The sequence below is a fragment of the Helicoverpa armigera genome, chromosome 30 (assembly GCF_030705265.1).
Source record: "Helicoverpa armigera isolate CAAS_96S chromosome 30, ASM3070526v1, whole genome shotgun sequence".
NCBI lineage: Eukaryota > Metazoa > Arthropoda > Insecta > Lepidoptera > Noctuidae > Helicoverpa > Helicoverpa armigera.
In genome coordinates, this window is record NC_087149.1 from 151,546 (window position 1) to 166,890 (window position 15,345).

The 15,345-nt window shown below is 37.8% G+C and overlaps 1 protein-coding gene and 1 long non-coding RNA gene across 10 annotated transcripts in view; one reads left to right on the forward strand and one right to left on the reverse strand.

Annotated features, from left to right (window-relative positions):
- Hts (hu li tai shao) overlaps positions 1 to 15,345 on the reverse strand; it is an 89,665-nt gene that overhangs the window by 41,548 nt on the left and 32,772 nt on the right. The gene's annotated exons all lie outside the window — the stretch shown is intronic.
- On the forward strand, positions 8,186 to 9,279 carry LOC135119178 (uncharacterized). Its single transcript, XR_010278034.1, has 2 exons — positions 8,186 to 8,483; positions 8,799 to 9,279. It is a non-coding gene; the product is annotated as an uncharacterized LOC135119178 (long non-coding RNA).

A 15,345-nucleotide genomic window follows, 5' to 3' on the forward strand; every position in this document is an offset into this window, starting at 1 on the left:
TTACCATCTACACCGACCACTAAAGAAAACTAATAAAACACTTTCTGAGAAACGCACCCCTCAATATGACGTCACGAACTACCCTCGTACGAAGGTCGAAGAGGTCGGTGTACGGTGGCGCGCCCGGGTGATTGTCAATTTGTTATATTTTATATGGATATAAAGCTGAAGATGGTTGTTCTTTGTGTTGAATTTGATGAAGAAATACTAAGACTGTTTTCAATCCAAACTGACTTTCAGCGGCCGAATGTGAGCGAATATTACGAGCCGATTATTGTATTTCCGTACATATTCACTTTGTCGGTCCATCTAACCAACGCTACGTTATAATGTAGTGCTGACAGTCAGTTTAGTTTGAACGCTGCCTAAGATGCTGCGAAAATGTTCTAGCTTCAAGTCGTAAGCACACTGACAGAGAATTCAATATTATCTTCGTATATTTATTTTACTTGTAACAATTATTCCATCATGTATCCAAAGTCAACTAAAAGACAGTTTTTATAAACCAAAAAACCTACGACCGTCTAGGTCGTGTCAAACAATGGGGTGTTCACGACCAGTCATTTGTATACCATTAATCAAAGACCGGAACTATTAATAAATTGCTCCCCAAAGTTCCAACTTTATCATTAATAGACTTTTTGTTGAAAATTAACGAATACGGATGAAAAGACGCCGAGGGGTCTGTTTCATTAACTTTATTAAACTAAATACGTAATTACATCCTTATATTTTACTGTATTTTTGCCGCACCAAGATACGCATGGACGTTTCGTAAGGCTTATATGAAACATAAAAAAATTACTTTGATCAACTGCTGCTAAGTACCAGTAGGTTACATGCAGTGACGGACTATCTGACCTACACAGTTGTCACACGATACCTACACCTTGTCAAGACTGGTCAGATTGTCTGTCACATGACGGCCCAAATAACGACTTAACCTACCTACCTTAAAGAACAGAGGAACTCGCTATGTGCAAAGACCATACGCGCTAACCATTCATTGCTTCACCTTCAAATAAAAAGCTGTTAGAAACCTGGTAAATCTCTCTGCCAAGAGCAACTTTAGTTTGTCTCCTCTTTGTCCCCTTTTTAAGTTAACATTGAAGTAATCTGTCGCGAAGTTGCGGCATTCGCACTACGGCAGCGACTGTACGCATAGCGCGCCATATTGATTACCTAGTGCCGGACTATTGGCGCCCGACGTGGGACTGACTTGAGTGTACACGACTACAGATTAGATACCGTTGTAATACATAAATCTGTCTAGTGGAGATTAATTTGTGTCTAAGAATAGGCGGTCTAGTAAATGTAGTTAATAAAACGAAATCTATTATAATCTAAGCCTTATCTACACAGAAACTGTTGGCAAACACTTAAATGAATAAATAAATATGTAGGCATGGGATTTTTTTTTTAAATAAGCAGTACCTTTGAACTATTTTGTATAATTACTTCCTATGTCATATGTTTCCTGTGTATATACATAGTTAAATAAATAAATATAATTTTTGGTAAAGAATAAAAATAGCTTAGTGAGTAAGTCACTTTTAACCAGTCTAATTCCTGCCTAGTTACAGATAAAATAAAGTGTACTAGGTAGGTTTACTTATCTTTTGTTAAAGCGTCCAAAAGATTGTCACAAAGCAATCATAGATTAAGATAAGAACGTCCATTATGTCACCCTTATTTATTACTATTGTTTTTACCTACCCCTCTATTTACAAAGTGTATCCTATCTCTAGTTGCTTATACAGCAAATCGTCTTTGATTAAACAAAGCAAAGTCAACAAGAATGAATTCCCAGTTTATCGTGATGTCAGGAAGTCTAAAATGTTATTTCATGTGTCCATCCATTGTTTGCATCTTTTTAGTGGGAATTAATCAAGAAATACATTTGGCTGTGTCTAAGTCTTTTTATTTTATAAACACCTTATACAGGTTCTTGTGGAAAATCAAGGTAGTTACACGGTTCCAAGGAGTCTGTAGATTGGGCCCAGTAATAATAAAAATCGGTTCTTGAAATACTTTGTGCACCCGGACAAATGTAGCCTTGATAAATGGGCTATCAAACAATGAAATATTTTTTCAAATAGAACCAACACCTCCTAGGTTATCCCATTCATACAAACGGATTCTTCACATTCCTAACATTAGTATAGATAACAAAAATACCAAAAACATAAAAGAACAAAGCAACTAACTTCCGAGTTGACGTAGAACGAACGCGTGCGAGTCGTATTGATTCGTCGGCACTGCTGGCGCCCGCGTGGGGCCGGTTTATTGCGACTAGCGTTCAATGTACTGGGGGTGGAATGAGGGTAGTTTGCTACTAAAAAGGAATTAGATTGTGGGGTATTTAATTAGTTTGCATATTGGATAAGATACAGTAACTTTGGATTGTAGGTAGACAGTGGCAGAATGTAAAATCACAGGTACTCAGGTGCATCCGATAAGACTAGAAGACCATAGTTTTGCAAAGTTAGTAGTCGTTGTGTCATAGTTGTCGTTGTTACCAATTTCTAAAAACGGTTAATTACGAATTGGATTAGAGCACGAAAGTTTCCGTAACATTATAAATCTTCTACCTAGAGATAAAATACAAAACAACAAAAAATAGCGGTCAAAAATTACGTTTACTGTATGGAAGTCCTTAAAATACTTATTCTAGTTTTTAGTATTTACTGTTATAACAGCCACAGAATATAGCCCATAATTATTCAGTATTACCTCTAATTCTTCAGTACCAAAACATCCTCTCTTATCACAAAAGGCGGGGTAGTACTAGTACGGCACACAAAAGGCTTTGTCTCGCAGTACCCCAATTCCGGGGGTAGGATATAGGTCAGTTATTTACGCAGCGGCGAGGGTATCTGGATATAGAGGTACTTTTGTGGGGACGTGGAAGGAAATTCGACTATTTTCGGTTGGGAGAAAGGTCAGCTTGGATTTTTTATTTTGGTTAAGATGTCTTTATCCTTTTAGTGTTAATAGTAGGGTTAAGTAATGCTGAATTTAAGGAATTCTATCTTTCATATTATGACAACTTGCGATTTTACTTGCCTACCCTAGTAACTAATAGTAAAGCAGCGTAACATAGCCTTTCTCGTTAAATGAGCTGTCTAACACTGAAATATTGTTTTAATCGGTCAGTATTCCTGAGAAGGGCGTTGAAGTTAACAAAGAATCTCATGAAGCTTTAGTTTTTGTAATTGTAATGGGTAGAGTTTCTTCAGGGAGATTTTAACCGTTATAATCACGTTACAGATAAAATTTTAAATAGATTCTAGCTACAGTCATTTACACATGTATTCCCTAAGACACAGCAGTACCAGTAATAGGCAATTTTACCCACATAATCTCCCATAAAACTTACAAACAAACAAACTACCCCATACAACCAGCCCATAGAAGCCTGATATTACACAATAAAGGTAACTTCCGCATCGCGCCTCAAACTGGGCGGGCGCTGTCACGCGAAATATTATGTTAATTTCGTTCTAAAACGATCGAAATACTGCCAACCTTATTTTGGGGAAAGCAGAACTTATAGAATATCTATTTTTTTTCTCCAGAACATGATACTTTAGAATGAGTTAAGTAGGTAAAGTATTAGTTCATCGTAAACAGATGAACAGACGTAGCGGAAACTGTGGTTTATAAACCCAAAACAAAAATGTGAAAGACTGCCAAGTTCGATAATATGGGAATGCTTCGCCTATAAAAGAAGTGAGATCTGAATAAGTACCAAGTTCCATACACATACCTCAGTTAAAAATAGTTACTTTTTAATGATGTTACTTGGCAAGTTTTCATACACCTTGTTATAAACCTACTAAACGCAATGAATCAAGTATTTAATTTTCTATTAAAACTTGCCAAGTAATCATCATTAAAAAGTAACTATTTTTAACTGAGGTATGTGTATGGAACTTGGTACTTATTCAGATCTCACTTCTTTTATAGGCGAAGCATTCCCATATTATCGAACTTGGCAGTCTTTCACATTTTTGTTTTGGGTGGGATTTCATTTATTTTTGTAAGGTTGTTTATTTTATTTTTTTCTTTTGATGAAGTTAGTTAAAGAAATGACTCATTTATACTATCTTTTAGATTTTTTAATATGCACTATGTTTCTTACAAAGAAATGAACTAGATTAACTATGACTAGATTTACCAACTGACTGACATGACATGTTATCATATATTATGTTCGTGGATCAAAGTTACACATTCGTTATTTTCGAAAGTGATTCACACTTGGCCGTTTTCAGATTTTTACTTTACTTTGACTAAATACAAACCTTTGTACCATTCGAAGATATATTATATAAATATAGATAAATTTAGTTCGTTTTAGTTCCTTAGGGGTATAAATTTACACCGGGTATAAAACACCTTCATTATTTTGAAACCGACTCACACTTGGCCATTTTCAGATTTTTCCCTTTACCTTGACATAAAGACCTACCTCCATGCCAAATTTCAAGTCAATACGACCATTGGAAGTGGTCTAGGTTTTTGATGAGTGAGTCAGTGAATAAGTGAATAAGTGAATCAGTGAATAAGTGTATAGTAAAAATAGCGATTTTCTGACGTCAATATCTCAAGACCTACAATAGGTATATTAATGAAATTTTGTATTTTAGATAAGTGAGGGGGTCTCAACAGATACTAGAAATTTGATATGCGTAAATAAAATAGATTTTGAGTTACAGGGGGGTCGAATTTGGCCCGAAATGGTTCGTGTAATATAACCCACGGCCGGTGTGTCGCCTTTTTTGCTCGAACTTGGCGGACACACTGCCGTGTGTCTAGATATTTTAGTGCTTATTTAGAGTATCTATGTGTATTCGTGACTGAAAGCTACAAGACTCATCTTCATCAATATCTACTACATTGTTCATGCGGATACCACCCTTGTTCCCTCTGGAGGGATCCGTGGTACAAGACCGCAGTCACTCTTTCGAAAAATCCTGCCCCAATCTTGATGTCTCAGATATTCATTGAGGAATGTGCCAAAATACCAAAAGTTGATATTTATGATATCAGAATCTTTAGCCATCTCAATAAAACTATTACAGGACAATGACCCGTAATATACCTATAAAATAAATATGTATAACACTAGCATCTTCCTGAAAGGGCCCATAAAATGAAAAGAGCGAATCGCACGCGCATAAGCCCGTACGATAAATAGGTACCACCTGACACAAAGCAAACCATTTTCAATCGTAAATATAGGGAGATAAAGATCAAATTGCCCTTTCTGTACTATTTGGGATATGTAGGTTTACAGCTTTAGACATGTGTGTTTACTCATGTTTAGGAAAGATGCATAGATAGTAAATTAATATATAGTGCACGGAATCAATTCCCAAGTGGGGCTGAAATCATTTTGTCGGTTTAAGTAGCTTTCATAAAGAAACCGGGATCTGGATATTGGTGATAGATACACCCTAGCTCTCCGAAAGAGCATGTGAATGTCGATGGTGCTTGTGCTCTCTCTCCGGTGGTGTCGGCTTGTCGTCGCATCGCGCCATGAGAGTGAAGGAATAATGAATGCTCCTGTGTCCAAGCAAATGCTTGTGCACTATAATATGTCCTGCACAACTGACTATCTTGGAGAGAGTAGTCGCCGTGGCCAGTAATCAGTCTAGGCGCCATTATTATGAATGACGAAATTACCAATATAGATAACTGTTTATATTTCGACGTGACATTGCAAAGGTAGGTCTTTGCTTATTCCATCATAGTTTACACAAAGCATAGCTGTATGAAGGCAAATATTTACGTCTTCAAATCAAGCTATGCGATTAGTACTACACGTAGGTTATCAACATCTGCCGAGCCTTTTCCCAACTATGTTGGGTTCGGCTTCCAGTCTATTCGGATGCAGCTGAGTACCAGTGTGCCACAAGGAGCGACTGCCTATCTGACCTCCTCAACCCAGTTACCCGGGCAACCCGATACCCCCTTCTAGCATCTGACTAACAGTAACGACTGCCAAAGAAGTTCAAATGACAGCCGGGACCCAACAATTGAACGTGCCTTTCCATCAGTAAGTCTGCACCAACAGGTCTCTAGCAGGTTCAAGGCATCATATGCAATGGTATATGCAACGAAATGCCATTAAGGACACGTGGATAAACACAAAGGTACGCGCGACGCCATCTTAGTACGAGTCAATACTATTAGTAGATTAAACAAACCATTCGTATTCCATGCCATGGATGATTAAGTAGGTAAAGTTGTAATACCAATCTGTACTAAAGCTATAATCTATTTGTTTACTTGAAAGCGCAATAAGAACCGACTTCAAAAATTATCTTATTGTTGGATATCCCGTTCGTCGAAGGAGGCTATAAGACTACGGGGAACATGTGATAGTTCCCAAGGGACGAAAGTGAAACCGCTAGTGGAGGCTTCATCATCATCATCATCATCATCATCTCATCCATAGAACGTCTACTGCTGAACATAGGCCTCCCCCTTAGATCTCCACAGTGGAGGCTTGTGGAAGATAAAACGTTATTTCAACCAATCCAATTTCTCAGAAAATCAGTTTCTAATATGAAGTAAATAAGTACAGGACACAACAGGCAGAAGATAAGACTTAGGACTTTTACCCAAACGCGAGAAGAAACTCATTCCGTTTGCGGATAAAACCGCTCTTACCAACAACTTATATAATTATAATCACGACCACTTAATGCAGTCACTTACCCACGGTCTCACGGGTCTGTATTACATCATGTAACGTGTCCAGATGTCCCAGTTCTGACGAGGTGTCCCACTTTTCAGGGCTTATGAATGGCACTGTGTTTGGACCCTGAGGCGATGCCTAAAATTCTCATTCACTGTGTGAGAGGACGCCTGTGCCCAGAAGAGGGACGATTAAAAGGCTGATGCTAAACAAATATGCTTTATTTACTACCTTTCGTACCTCTTTTGAACTCCGATAAATAACATCCCATATACACATTTTTTTGCAAAGCTCTGGTTCTCAGTTGCATCCGGTAAGACTGGAAGGTGACCCCAACATAGTTGGGAAAAAGGCTCGGGAGATGATGATACACATTTTTTTTACATGGCATGAATGCCTCACCTTTTTTTCGGTGATTAGAACAGTACGTTGTAATTAATATTGTATAATTGTATACAGTTTTACAACGAAAACTAATCGTTGAACTAACGATGTGTGAACGTTGAACGAACCCTTTAAAACTTGTTTGTCACGGTTCACGTGGCAAGTTTCGTCAACATAGAGTTTTGTCTCTCATTTGTACCTTTCGACTATATCATTAAACTTATTTATATCAATTCATACTCCTTTTGTTTTACCCTAGTTTATTTCTTCTCACGCTTCATGTAACAGCCTGAGAAAATACAAAACAATCATTAAAAGCCTTTGTTTTAATACTAAGTCGTCCAAATGTAGACTGTAGTCGTTTGACCCAGATTGTAGATTAGGCTGTGGTTTCAGCTTTCATTTTTTGGGTTTGTACACCAAATTGCTTTTCTGTGGTTGAGTGGATTGTGAAATTTTTGTGATGTTCTCCTTTTTTTATGCAAAATATTTATCTTTTGAAATGTAAATAAGGGACATAGTCACACTGGGTCTCTTTTTTAGAAACTTAATCAAAGCAGTCTGGAGTCTGCAAGTTGGTGGTATTACATTCCCGAACGTGGGGAGAGACAACGTATAGTTATCGGTACGGATAATGAGCTCTCGGCGGAAGAGTGGGGATCGCTTTGCGCACTGTACACTTAAGGCATTAAACCAATAAATCACTTCTGCGCAGGTGAAGGTCAGGGCTCTATATCCTTGCCGATGATTATACAGCCAGCGTTCCCGACTGCTACCCAATACCAGCCTAAAGGTGGATTTTAAGAAATCTCTGACACAAACCGTCAATTGCACAAAGCCCCATTAAAGTTAAAGCTTCTCTAATTTTTAATTTAAATCTATTGCTGACTCTTTCTTTGTCAACTTTATGAAGGTTTAACTTTAATGGGGCTTTGTGCAACTGACGGTAAGGCTTGTTAGTTGATTAATGAATCCTTAAGTACAGATAACAGTGCTATATACAGTTATCATACATACAAAAGAATGCGTTAAATAATACATGAGTGGCAATGCAAAGTAAACATCACCCAGGTATGCAGGTCTCATAATATTAGAGCATCGCACAGACGAGTATTTGATCTAAAAAACCGATCAAAAGTCGAAAACTTAAATTTTATTATATTGCTTTGCAACTATTGTATCGTGAAAGCCCAATAGCTATTACGTCACTAAAGGGCCAGCTTGGCCACACACCGCCTCTCCATAAACCATAACAGCAGTCGGAACCCAGTCGTTGCGTGAATCGTATGTCTTTGTTCTCGGCGCTACAGTTAAAAAGTGATTTTTAAATTGCATTTAGTCTATGTTTGGTGAAATTGTGTGATAGTCATTATGGATATTTTGGAAGATGGTATGTAGTTACTTTATAGAAGCATGTTAATTTTGATATTACATTTAATTTAAGTGACATATTATTCCTTAAATGCACACCATAAAAAAATCATTTTTTTTTTTGTAAACTTCATAATCAAAGGTGTTTTTGTTTATGAGTTAAGCCTAGTTAACTTATGATTCTGGATGTAACTTATAGTTTCATTATCCTAGATAAGGTTTTTAAAGGAAAATGTCCCGCATATACACGCCATTTTTTTATTTCATTTTTTTACGTAATTAGTCGAAATTAGCTTTTATAAAACAAATTTTTATTTTTAATTCTCTATCACAGAATCACCAATGACTTCGATGGAAATGACTAGAAAATCACTCTATGAAGTCATAAAACAATGTTCGGACAGAAAAATAGACCAAAAGTTTGAGTTTTTAGAAAATCATCTTAAAATAATCACGAAATGCCCTGAAAACAAACAAGGATCATTGAGAACTGCCTTAAAATCATTTAAGTACCAATATAAACAAAAATGGGCAGCTGCTAATAACAAGGAAGAACGCTTCTTGACAAAAAATGAACAATGGCTTAATACTTTTATCACACTGCCTGCGTGGACAACAAAAAAGGCCGGCAGACCAACAAAAGAATTCAAGGAATTGAGCGATCAAGCAAAGAGGCGCAAAACAAAAGATTTGAGGGAACAAATACCCTGTGAACAGTTAACCTATGCAGCCCAAATGAGTCAACGTGCTGCAGGACATGGTGACGCGGCTAAAGTTATGAAAGATATGACTTTAACGCCAACAAGAGCCAAAAAGTACAGAACACGTTATAATTCAACTCAAAACGAGGTAAAAAAGCATACACCATCACAAGCATTAGCAATTTTCGTGGAAGCGGATTTGACAAGAAATCAATACGAAGTTATTCACGCTGCGAACAAAAACATTTATCCTTGTTATTCACTTGTCAAAAAGGCAAAGAAAGACTGTTATCCGCGTGAAGAGTCGATTAGAGTTACAGAAACATGTGCTGAAATAAACTTGCAGGATCTTTTAGATCATACATCTGCACGGTTATGTATGTACTTAGATGAAGTACTCGAAAGTTTAAATGAAGCAGAAATAAGCTCTTTAGAGCTATTATCAAAGTGGGGTTGTGATGGTTCCCAACAACAACAATTTAAGCAAAAATTTGGTAACAGTACAGACAGTGATTCATCTATATTTCAGAGTTCATTTGTGCCCTTACGACTGATTTGCAATATTGGAGACCAAAATAAGATTATTTGGCAAAACCCAGTGCCTTCTTCTCCAAGATACTGCCGACCCATAAGAATCCGTTTTGTTCATGAAACAAAGGACATCACAAATGAAGAAATCTCCTACATAGAGAATCAAATAAAAAACCTGAAAAAAAGTGAAATAACGAGAACAAATGGTGTTATATTAATAATAAAGCACACATTAGCCTTTACTATGATTGATGCAAAGGTTTGCAATGCTGCAACAAATACGTCATCTACCATGAGGTGCTATATATGTGGGCAAACATCAAAGGACTTCAACAACCTGATTAAAAAAAATATAGAGAATCCCGATACTCTTAAATTTGGGTTGTCGACACTACATGCCAGAATTCGATTTTTTGAATCACTTCTTCATTTATCTTACAAAATACCTATAAGAAAATGGCAGGCAAGAACTCAAGAACATAAAAATATAGTGGCAGATAGAAAAAAAATAATTCAAGAAGCTTTTAGAGAGGAAATGGGGCTGCTAGTGGATATTCCGAAGGCAGGGTTTGGGAACACTAATGACGGGAACACATCAAGAAGATTTTTCTCAAATCCCGAAATTTCTTCTCGTATTACAGGGGTTGACATTCATTTAATAAAAAAATGCAGTGTCATATTAGAGACCCTGTCAAGTGGGTTGAAAATTAATACGCAGAAATTTGAAAACTTTGCTGAACAAACTGCAAAGCTTTATGTAGATTTGTATGGGTGGCACCCCATGTCGCCTACAATGCACAAAATTTTAAGACATGGGGCCACGGTAATTGATCACGCTATTCTGCCTATTGGTCAGTTGTCAGAAGAGGCGGCTGAGGCCAGAAACAAACACTTCCGCATATACAGACAGAATTTTTCCAGAAAGTTTTCGCGCGAAGACTGTAACAAAGATGTGTTAAACAGACTTTTGTTAACTTCGGATCCTTTTTTGAGCAGTACCAGGCGAAGGCAACGGAAAAAAAGTAAGCCATTTACCACTGAGGCATTAGGACTCTTGCTCCTGGAGACATCGCACGCCTCGTGTACAGAGTCTGACAATGAGGAGGACGATGATTCTAGTAAAAGTGAAACTGAATAGAAATTTTTTGTGTAAAAACTTTTTATGTAAAATTGTACATGTGTGTAGTGTTTTAAATATAAAATTATCACTTTAAACTGCTTTTCATTTTATATCCAATCGATAATTAACATAAAATAATTTTGATCGACTTTTTATGTCAAATACTCCTCTGTGCATCGGTTGTATAACCGTGTCTATATGACTCGCGATGAGCTGACACGAGAAACCGAGGAATGGTAGAATAGAGTGCTAATGTGTCTTGATAGTTGTGTTAGTATCGTGTGTGGATTTTTGTCTCCTCTTTCAGACAAAAACTACTAGATTAATTTTGATGAAAGTCAATAGTTGTTGTTCCTGTTTCTCATTTAAGGAGATCAGCCAGCTGCGCAGGACATATTATAGTGCATGAGCATTTGAGCAGACACAGGTGCACTCCCTATTTCTTCACTCTCATAGCCCGATGGGACGGCAATCCTATTATATCGGGTGTGTCGTTCACAATCACATTAAATGAAATGCGTTAATATACTAGTTAATATATGTCGATTAAAACAAACAAAAAAGAAAAATACGTAAAAATAATAAAAAAAAATTTTCAAACAAAGTAAATAGAATAAAAATGTGCGAAAATTAGAACACCATACAAACGTCACTCATTACAACCAACTTAACTTTTCCCTGGAAAACTGACAGCTGACAACTAATCAAAACATTCGATACTCCTAACTTTATCTCTGCTTTACACATATGATTTGTAAATTATGAAAACGAAAAATAACTCCTGTGGCTAAGCCACTGGATGGATTAGTTAATTTCTTTTACAATTTGCCATAGAATATCATAAAGTATATGTGATAGGATTTAATGTGATTGTGAACGACACACCCTGTATATTATGGCTGGAAAGAAGCGGTGAAGAACAAACTTTCTAGCAACACAACTGTCTTTAACAATTAAATTATTATTATTCAACAAGAAACAATACAGCTTATACAACAACATACAAGCTATGTACATTCTTTCCATGTGCAAGAAAAAGTCCCCCCTAGCTCTCTAGTCTGCTAGTGAAACAAAACCCCAGAATCTAGCACATTAATAATATCTACATTATCAGGTACTTAGCTAACCAACTAAATCTACGTAACCACAGCTAGCAGTTTCCTTAACAAATCCAAAACAAACCTTGACGCTAGTTACGAATGATTCAGATGTATGCGAATTTCAACACGTCACGAATATTAAGAATAAATCATATGGTTGAGAAGACCTATCACGACTCTAAAGTTCAATACTTGCTTATATTATTAATGTTGGTTTGTAAGTTTGTCTATATACGGCAAAATTACTGAATTGGATATAATTAAACTTGGTTTCCGGATAGGTAGCTGGAGACGGTACTGGTCGAAATAAATTTTATTTCGTACTAGCTTAAGCTCGCTGTTTCGCCCGCGTGGTGTGTTGATAAAAAGTAGCCTGTGTGTTAATCCAGGGTATTAGGTAATACCCTGGATTAGGCACCAGGCAACACACAGATAGGTATCTACGTACCAAATTTCAACCAAATCGATCCAGCCGTTTTTGCGTGAAATAATAACAAACATACATCCATACATTCTCACAAACTTTCACATTTATAATATTAGTAGGAAGTAGGATTTTTGGCAAGTAAACTACCACACCGTCACTACAGTCTGTTTTTGTAATCATTCATAATTTCTTATATGTATAAGTATTATGCTGGGCCCATTTACATCTCCATAGATAAGACAGTTGGGGTAACAGCTCTTTTTATGTCATAAGCCAGTCTACCTGAATGCAGCCGAATACCAATGTGGCACACGCATCTGACCTCCTCAACCCAGTTACTCAGGCAACCCGATACCCCTTGGCATAATAAAGACAGTCATATTCATTAACTTCGTGGTCTTAAACTTTCCTTAACCATTCATGACCTCATCAGAGATTTTCCCGTAGGTGGATTTAAACCACGGAGAACAAAACAGCGGAGGTGCCATAACCGAAAATCGCCAAAGAAAATAGTGCGCCAAAATGCGCGTGAAAACGTTACTGTCTTCGCCCTTATACGCCTTCTTTGGACCCAACCATTTTTTGTAATACCAAAAATAGTTGACGAGGTGACTCAAAGATTCCGAACGCCTCAATAGTTCACTCTAAGGGATTGTTCACACCAAACGTATTGTCCGCCGCTGACTGTAAGTATACTCACTGTCTGCCCCAGTGTGAACGTCGACTCAATCTGCAGTACGCGTACTCACCAAGCCGACAATAGGCTATAGCGTACGATGCGCTACATGTGTGAACAAAAGAATAGGCTCTTGTAGGTTCACACTAGATGCGTACGCTGAGCGGCTGACTATTCTACACATAAAAGGGCTCAGTATTTGAAGTTGCTCGTAGTATTTTATAAACGATAAAACTAGCGTAATTTATTTTTTTCAAATCAGACGTTTTACTGATATTTCAATTAAATGATGCGCATTCAGATAGTTGCCAAAGCTCTAGAGGAAGACGAAAATAATAAAAAGAAGAGATTGTGGGTACATCCCTTAAATTTGAAGAGATGTTTTCTTGGTCAATTTCATACTTTATATTTCGAATATAGACTTTATCAAGAAATATTTTCGTATGACAGTAAAACATTCGATGAGTTACTATCTTTAATACGTTTAAGTTTATATAAAAGGGACACTAATTATATTATCGACGTGCTGTACCGAGGCGCGGCGGTGCGTACGCGGCGGAGCGGCGCTATTCGGCAACTGCGTCCGCGTAGCCAATCCGCGTCCGCCGTGCATAGTCGCGTAGTAAAATAATCGGCCACTGAGAGTCCGCTACAACAGACGACGTAACAGCGTATAGTCGGTTCGGTGTGAACGACAATTTCAATATATATGGAAAAGCAATAAACTGCGTAACGCGCGCTCACAGTCAGCGGCCGACAATACGTTTGGTCTGAACGATGCCATAACTGATCGTTTTGGTCATGCCCAACGTGCGAATTTGAGCTAGAAGAGATCGCCTGCCAAAATAAAAAATCTAACTTGGCTGCAAGACAGCACTTTTTGAAAGGCAGGAAAACGCCCATCCTTCACCACTTCCTATGTGTTATTGCTGGAAAGAAGAAGTGGCGCCACAAACTCCCCAGCAACACATGTCTGTCTGTAGGCCCTACCTGCCTCCGTTCATCTTTCCTAACTCCGTGATTAGACTATCATGTCCACTTGGAGACACAAGTCCCGGGCCGTGACACGACATTATGACGTCACGGTGTCAATTAATGTCAATGTCGGCTGTAATCAGCTGGACGGGCTGGCCCTGTGCGAATATGAAGTAAGTGGGAGACTTTTGCACATTGCGACGAAGAGATGGTCGCGATTTTTTAGGACCGAAGATATTTGGAGTTCTTTTTAAGTCAAATAACTTTATCACATGGTTCGCTACATTTGTCTCCCGGACAAAAATAAATGAGTCTATTTTCCTTTGTAGACATAATATATAGTTTGTTCGTCCAGAGAATTTGATTGATTACATTAGGACCATCATCACGATGCTTCTCTCTATATGAGAATAGAATAGAATCGGTCTAGGAGAAGAGGCCTGTGCCCTGTAGTGGGACAATAAAAAATATTCCGACAAATTGAGAACCTCTTATGGGAAGTCGGTTACAAGGGGTGATGATGATCTAAACACAACTCAGCGGCTTCTATCTTCCTTCCATTTAGAGTCGTTTGGACAAAGCACTATATGTATTTATAAAATCACTAACATCTATGCAACACGTTACACTATCAGCCATCAACCATGTAAGTACAATTCGCTACAATGCAACGGATGACGTCAGCGTGTTAGTGTGAATTTGTATCAATGCCGATGTTGTTCTATCAACTTTTTATGCGCACGCGCCGTCCGGTTGATCGGCGAGGTTAGTGTATAGTCAGTATAATAACGAAAGCTTTCATTCAAACTAATATTCTTTAAAAAAGAAAGGACATTGATTGGCACAACTCAAGACAAACACAAATGGAAGAAAAAAGTACAAAAAAATGAGTGTACCAAATACATTGGTCCAATTTTGCATTATGTCAGAAAAAAAGTGTCTGGCGCTGGTTTTCAACTAGACCTGTATTAAGCCATATATAGGAAGAAAGCTGGTCCATTCTGGTAACAATTACACTAGCTTCAATGTTACTGCTACCATAATGAACAGTGAAGATAAGTGCTGGTAAATCGGTGCCAAACCTTAGGATTCTTCTCGGCGTTTAGGAACAAGAGGGACTGCCCTCCTGTTGCCCCGTAATGTTGGGGATACTGTTTCCAACAATCCCAACAACCTTTGGTAAGGTTCCATAATATTAGCGTCCAGAGAAATTTTCAATCAGACAGCAGCATGGGACACAGGTGCACTCTCTATACCTTCACTCTCATAGCGCGATGCGACGACAACGCGACACCACCGGAGAGAGATCACAAGCACCACCGACATCTCTCCAGGCTTTGGGAGAAGACAT